This window comes from Vulpes vulpes, chromosome 6 (genome assembly GCF_048418805.1).
Source record: "Vulpes vulpes isolate BD-2025 chromosome 6, VulVul3, whole genome shotgun sequence".
Classification (NCBI taxonomy): domain Eukaryota; kingdom Metazoa; phylum Chordata; class Mammalia; order Carnivora; family Canidae; genus Vulpes; species Vulpes vulpes.
In genome coordinates, this window is record NC_132785.1 from 109,577,936 (window position 1) to 109,585,041 (window position 7,106).

Here is a 7,106-nt window from a genome sequence, read left to right on the forward strand (position 1 = left end):
CCCCACTGACTAGGTCACACTGTCAAACTAGGGGTGACTCTTTAGGAACTAGAAGGGCCAGCGTGGTTTGGGATGTAGTCTTACTTGGTGGAGGAGCCTGACCAAGCAGTCTTTGAGATCTCCACCTCCGCAACCTCACTGTCACAGGACACGGCTGTGAATAAGAGCATCAAGTCAGAAGCCACTCTGCCACGCTGGCTGCCCCAGGCTGTGAGCTTCCTGGATCTGGCACGGAGACATTACCTCCACACGCACAACCTTCTGGACTCTTCTGGATCCTCCAGGACTAGGGGATTTCACTCTCACATCTAAGCCAGGCCTCCTTTTAACAAAGGTTTTTATTCTTAAATGTCTCCTTGCCTGGAGGATGGACATGTGAGGGAGGCAGCTGGCCTGCTAGAAATGTTCTATAGCTTGATCTGGGTGATGGCCACACGAGTGGTTGTTGTCTGTAAAAGGTAACCACCCCCTACACTTAACTGTGCATTATGTGTGAGTTATACATCAATGAAAAAGTAAAAGAAAGAAAACTGAAATCATGCCCCTGTTGAGGAAGGCGCTAGCCCAGCGAGCATGCCTCCGTCACCTGCAGGGGATCCTGAGCCAAAGGCCAGCAGGAATCGAGGGCCTCTAGAGGCTGGGCTAACCAGGAGAGAGAGAAGGTGGAGAGGCAGTGAAAATAAAGAACTCTGGGGCTTCCCTGCAAAGACAAGGGTGGTAGGGCCATTTGGGGTCCGGCCAGAGGAAGGCATTGGGCTTGGCGGAAACCCTTGGGAATGCGGAGGGCAGAAAGGAGCCTGGAAGGAAAGCCCGGGCTGCGCTTGCTGGGCGGTGGCCAGAGCCAGTGCTTGCACTGTGCTGTCCGAGGCGTCTGTCTAGGAGGAGGGCCGAGGCAGGCTGGGGATGAGGGGAGGGGGAAGACAGCGTGACTGCGTCTGATCTACAGTGACGAGTACCAATGTTAACTGTCACCTCTCATCTCCAAACTAAATCACACCTGGAATTGGAGGCGCCGAGGAGCTGATAGAGTCAGCCTCGCAGAGGCTACAAGTCAATCAGTGCGGAGATGCGCACGGAGACACCGGCTCCATGAGGCCGGGCGCCTTCATTCATTCTGGGATTTACACTTGTCAGGCTGCCGCCTGGGGGTGGACAGGAGGAGGGGTGGGCAGGCTGGTTTCACTCCAGCTCCACTTAAAACTGGATGACTGGCGGCTTCACTCCAGGGGCGCTGCAGGTTAGGTCCACTTGCTTTTGCTGCGCCTTTACTTCTTTATCCTCTGGGTCATTCCCCAGGGTCAGGGGACTTTCGGATCAGTGGACTTCAGTCTCAAGGAACAGAAAGAAGCCCAGCAGTGGGCAGATTGGGAAAGATGGGTGGTCTCAGGGCCGGCAGGGGTGTGGGGGTACCGGCTGTCCAAGCAATGCTTGCCATCCTGGGAGCATATAAGGGGAAAAGAGATCTCGGTACTTAGAAGGCACCAGCCAGGGCATATGTTTGGAAGGGAGCAGTGAGGCCCTGTGGGGGAAGAGAGATAGATTTAAAATGACTACTTTGGAGCAATTCTGTGGTCAAATGAAATGTAGCCAAATGACTTTGTTTGGCCTTTTCTTCATTCCTTTACCCATTCGGTCAGTGGTATTCAGTGAGGCTCTATGGAAGGGCTAAGAATCCAACAGTACAGAGCCCCCATATCCTGCGAGAAAGGAGGACTTAAAGTGTTAAGAACTTCTTAGGCTGACATTTCTGTCACAGAATTAGTCTATGAATTGGTAACCACTATCCCTCCATAATCCTCTACACGTTTATAAAGTGCTTTTTCACATATGAACATAACTGTGCTGAGGGCTGTGCCAAGGAAAATGCCTGGAGATATAAATTCCAGATGGAGAGAAAAAAAAAACACTGGGTTTCCATTACTGTTTAAACATCTATTTTATTTTTGTTACTATGAAAGTAATATTACTTTATAACAGGAAATTTGGAGCAATAAGGAGGGGAAAAATCACCTAAAGATGAAGCTAACATTTTGATAGCTTCCTTCTTGTCTTTTTTCTTTTGTTCCTCCTTGTCTCTTTAACTTTTTTTTCCTCAAAAGCCCATAGCCCAGGGCATGTCCTATGTCACTCCAATGCAGAGTTAGGGTGGAAACTTCATTTTTCTCTTCTGACCCCCAATCAGAGTGGCCCCTGAGGACGAAGCTTCATCCTGCCTGGTGCCCGGGCACAGAAATGGTGATATAGGCATTCGGCAGGCTGATCTCTTAATCCAGATTGGTGTAGTCATTTGAAACTGAAAGCAGCTCCTTTTTATGTCGCCTGCTTCTCGGCATTAACTTCTCTTTGATGTAATTTTGGCTTCCGATGCTTTCTTCCTTCATGGGTTAGATTAGTGTGAAATTGGCCTGGCTCCTCCAGAGACTGCAGTGTTAAGCTTCAAATACTTGGTCCTTATTGGAAATCCTTAACCCACATCAGGGGAGAAAAGTGGCAGCATTACTTGGGAGTAGGGGGGGTGGGGTGGAGTGGCGGGGAATGAGGAGGAGGATTGGGTGTAGGGCATCAGGGAGAGAAGTGCTTATTGGCAAGAGGAGGATGGGGAAGTTGAGACTCCTGTCATGTATTGACTGCTGAAGATCTCCTCACCTTGATGGTGGGGGGATGAGTAAGAATGGGTCTTAGGGAACTTGAAGATGGTTTAATAGGGGAAGAAATCTTGTTTCTTGGCTGGAGCTCTGGCTGGAGCTCTGGCTGGAGCTGTCCAAAGGTCTTGGTTCTGAAAGGAAGGTGACAGTGTTTGGGAAAGGAATGGAGCAATGTCACCTTTCCTAACCCTGTCTAGATCCCCGGGGCTGGGCCTGCTCCTGTGAGTGCTCTATCTGGTTCAGGTGTGACCTTGAAGTACATACAAGACACAGTTACCAACGTTCTGTGAGACCTGGCAGAAAGAAGTCGGTCCCTTTACCTGTTCTGTCCTGTTCTCTTACCTCCTCTCATCTAGTGGAGAAGAATGATAATTTATTTTTGTTTTCTAAAAGATTTTATTTATTCATTCATGAGAGGCACAGAGAGTGAGGGGCAGAGACACAGGCAGAGGGAGAAGCAGGATCCCTGCAGGGAGCCCAATGCAGGACTTGATCCCAGGACTCCAGGATCATGCCCTGAGCCAAAGACAGATGCTCAACCGCTGAGCCACCCAGGCGTCCCAATAATTTATAATTGAGCTAGACTCCTGGAGGGAGTACTTAAAGGCAAGGGAGACTCAACTGAGCATCTGACCCAGGAGAGAGTTTCTGCATAGTTTTAAGGCAGAACCGGTGTCTGTGTGTCGGGGCGGGGGTGGTGGTGGTGGTACTCCTGCAGTTGATTTGGAGGGAAGAGATACTCCAGGTTTGGGATAGCACCTCAACTTACTCCTCAGTGACACCCTCAGACCTCTGCACTTAAAATCAGATTGCTGCCTGAGGATATCATTGGAGGACAGAAGCTGCCAGAGGTGACTCTCATGGCCAAACTGGCCCATGCTGTCTATAGAGGAAGTAATCACCAAACCATCTGACCATCGGAGTGTCCTGGAGGAGCTTCAGACACTCCATTCAAAGACAGTTTAGTTCCAGATATTTCAAGTTGGTTATCAGCCAACATAAACTTTCCCCCTGTAACTCCCACCCACTTTTTTCTGCCAGACTACCCTTGACCTTTACTTGTGTCCCCAGCTCCTGTCCCGGTTTCTATCCCTTCCTGCAATGCTTCATTCCCCAGCTTTGGCCCGATACCTCTGTGACCTTTCTTTCCTTGGCGGGTTCTCAGTTCTTCCCTTCACTCCCAGCGGGTCCTTGCACCCACCTGCCCACTCACCTGGATCCTTGGGTTTGTCTCCTGCTTCCCCCCAGCTCGGCCCACCTGTCCCCACTCGGTGGCCCTGCCCTACCAGGTCTCTGCAGATTGGAAGGGCCCTGGCCCACTTGGGTTTATTTAGCCTTGTGCCTCCCTGCGCATGGGCCCTCCTCTCCCTTTCTTGAGTCCGCAAATCACTCCTTCCAGTGTCAGCCGGCAAATTGGTTTATCCTCCCCCCAACCCGGCTTTCATTACCTTGCCGAAATGAAGCGATATCTCCTCGGCGGAGGCTTCCCGTCCGTGCCGCCGCTGGCATAATAAATGAAGACAAAGTGCCGGCGGCATAGACCATCTCTCCCACCGCACCACCAGCCGCTGCCAGCTTCATTATTCGCTTAAGTTGCCGGAGAGAATTACTTAACCCTGACCCGTGTATTAGGGGCCTGTATTAATGCCGCGACAGGCGCCTCTTACGGCAGAGAACAATTTATTAGTGCCGAAACAGGCTGCTTTTCTCTGTCATTTTTCCAATCTGAGCTTTGAACACACATCATTAAACTTGTCTGACTCTCTCCCCTTCTCCATCATTCCTTTTTCATTTTTTTAAACAGAAAGCACCGTGCAGAATGGAGATTGTTCTGAAAATCTCCAAGTGCCTCTCTCTCCCTCTCTTTTTTCTCTTTCCTCCTTTTCCTTTTCTTTTTTTCCTCTTTCCAGTTCTTTCCTTGTCCTCTATTTTGGTTTTGGTCTCTTTGCTGGTGGCTCTCCCATTTTTAGGGTCAGAATAAAGATGGGAGGGAACAATTTGGCTCCAGGAAGAGAATCCCTTTGGGTGTGGGGGTTGGGGGATAGAAACAACAGAGCTCCCTAGGAGTCCCCTGAGCCCTGAGTCAGTCAATCTGAGTTGCCCTCAGATTCCTTTTCCAGAGGCAGCCTGGCCCCCTTTTGTGTCTCCAGCTGGGAGCCTCTAATTTGAAACCAGGCCTTGGGATGATTCTGGGAGCTCAATGACCCCAGTGTGAGGAAGGACTGGGCAGGGTTCCTGCTTGTCATAGGGACTTTATCACGTCCACATCTGGGAAAGGAAGTGGCGAGGGGTTCAGAAGCATTCCAAAATGACTAAGCAATGTCTGAAACACCCTGTGCCCCGGTGTGGTAGCTGTGTGCTGCCATAGGGCCACATCCCTGGCTGTCCCTGATCAAGGCACACGGTGTGGGGTTCAGGTGTTGTCATCTCCAGCTCCCCCTGGGGCTTTGTCCCACCTGAGCTCCACCTATAGCTTCCATGTGCTCCCTGGCCCCTGGTCCTGGCTCTTCAGGTATTGCACACGCCCTTGTCTCTAACACCACTGCTGCTCAGAGCCACAGGAGGCCATTCCAATGCAGCGCTTGCCCCTTCTTCCTGGTAATTCTCTCCTGCCTTCTGTACTGGGGACACATGTGGCCACCGTCTTAGTTCATGTTCCCTGAAAACAGAGCTTGAGCAAATTTGGGCACAGGTAGGTGAGAGCTGACACCAGGAAACAGGGATGAGGGGTGGACAAAGTGAGGCCAATAAGAAGGAAAGGCCAATTAAAGAGTGCGTTATCCAGAGGGCTGTTATAGGAGTGGGCTTGACTCCTCCAGGGCTTCTGAGCTCCGTAAAGAACACCTCCCAGAATCACCCTTCTGGAAAGCCTTGGAGTGTTTACCCACAGGTTCTTGCTCCCCATTGGCTAAGGGTTGCCCCTGGGGTATAAACTCTCCCATACCCCTCCACTGCACTTGTGCATTGCTTGAGGGGTACTGCTGAGCACTTTCTTCTTGGAGAAGTTCCTAGGGCAGAGAACTGGAGAGAAACATATAGTGCTTCTTGAGGCCCCTGTGCTTGGGATGCATTCACCTGCCATAGTTACAGCTATGGCTGAAATCAGAGGTGCGCCGAGAGGATGTGAGGCAGCATCAGTGGCATCCACTCCTGCCACCACCCCACATGTCTGCCTCCTGTCCCCATGCCTCCCCCTCAACTCCCAACCTGCAGGGCCGCTGGCAGTTCCCAGCTCTATCCAGGGGCTGCTGACACAAATGACAGCACAGACCAGACAGAAACATAAAGTGAGGCAGGATGGGGTCAATAAATAGGAACTGTGGGGACTGGCAAATCAGAGAGTAGAGATGATTTTTTAAAGACAATGACACAATTTTAAAAACCTATGCTATTAGACAGACCTTTCTGGGGGGCTAGGAAATTTGACTGCAGACTCCCAGTTTAGCATCAGGGTTGATGGAGTCTTTTCTATTTTTTTTTAAGACTTTATTTATTCATTCATGAGAGACACACAGAGAAAGAGAGAGAGAGGCAGAGACACAGGCTCAGGGAGAAGCAGCTCCAAGCAGGGAGCCTGACGTGGGACTCAATCCCGGGACTCCAGGATCACGCCCCGGGCTGAAGGCGGCTGAAGACGGCTGAAGGCGGCGCTTAAATCGCTGAGCCACCCGGGCTGCCGGGGTTGATGGAGTCTTGAGAGAAGATGTGACTTTTGTGAAGTTTTTACTCACTTTTTTTTTCTTTTCTTTTTTCTTTTTTTTTTTTTTTTTGCATTCTTTGCAACTTGAGCCAAGCCGACGGCTTTGGGACTCCTTTGGAAATAGGACTAGGGCAAGGGGCTGAGGGGGACCGAAGAGGAGGAAAGCCCATCGAATTGAAAAGTCCAGCGGCTTCCTCCCAGCCCAATCCTCCCCAAATTCCCCTGGCCTCCAGATCCCCACAACCCTCCCTCCCGCTTAGCTCAATAGCTCTTGAAAGTTCTCTAATCACCTCTCTGCTTCCTGCATTAATGAGCCTCTCATCTCACTGATGGCAATCAGAATATTTGCTTATGAAAGGGACACGGTTAATAACACGATTGCCCCCCTCCGCCTCCTTCCTTCCTCTCCTCCCCCCTCCCCTTCCCTCGCCCTCCACACAATTCTCTCAATTAACGATAGGCAGAAATTAATTTTTCCCTTCGATCGAAACAATTGCAGGGAAGCGGATTGCCAGCGTCGCTCCAGATAGGGACCGCTCCCAGCAGAGTGGAGAGAAAGGAGGGGAGATGGAGGAGATACGCACGGCCCTATCTGCAGGCACAGGACAGAGTAATACAAATGTTATCCTTAGAAATGTACTTAAAGAGGATATGTTTATAATTCGGAGGGGATTTTCGGGGGCTCTCCTGCCCTCCCTCCCTCTCCAGGGCACTCCACTCGACTCACTTCTGTATAGCAGAACCCAGAGTTTGTTGGGAAT

At 50.7% G+C, this 7,106-nt stretch overlaps 1 long non-coding RNA gene across 1 annotated transcript; it reads right to left on the reverse strand.

Annotated features, from left to right (window-relative positions):
• Positions 1-1,920: 1,920 nt before the first annotated feature.
• On the reverse strand, positions 1,921-4,453 carry LOC140599232 (uncharacterized). The gene is made up of 2 exons (XR_012001916.1): positions 4,094-4,453; positions 1,921-2,776 (listed from the first exon to the last, which is right to left on the reverse strand). It is a non-coding gene; the product is annotated as an uncharacterized lncRNA (long non-coding RNA).
• Positions 4,454-7,106: the final 2,653 nt, after the last annotated feature.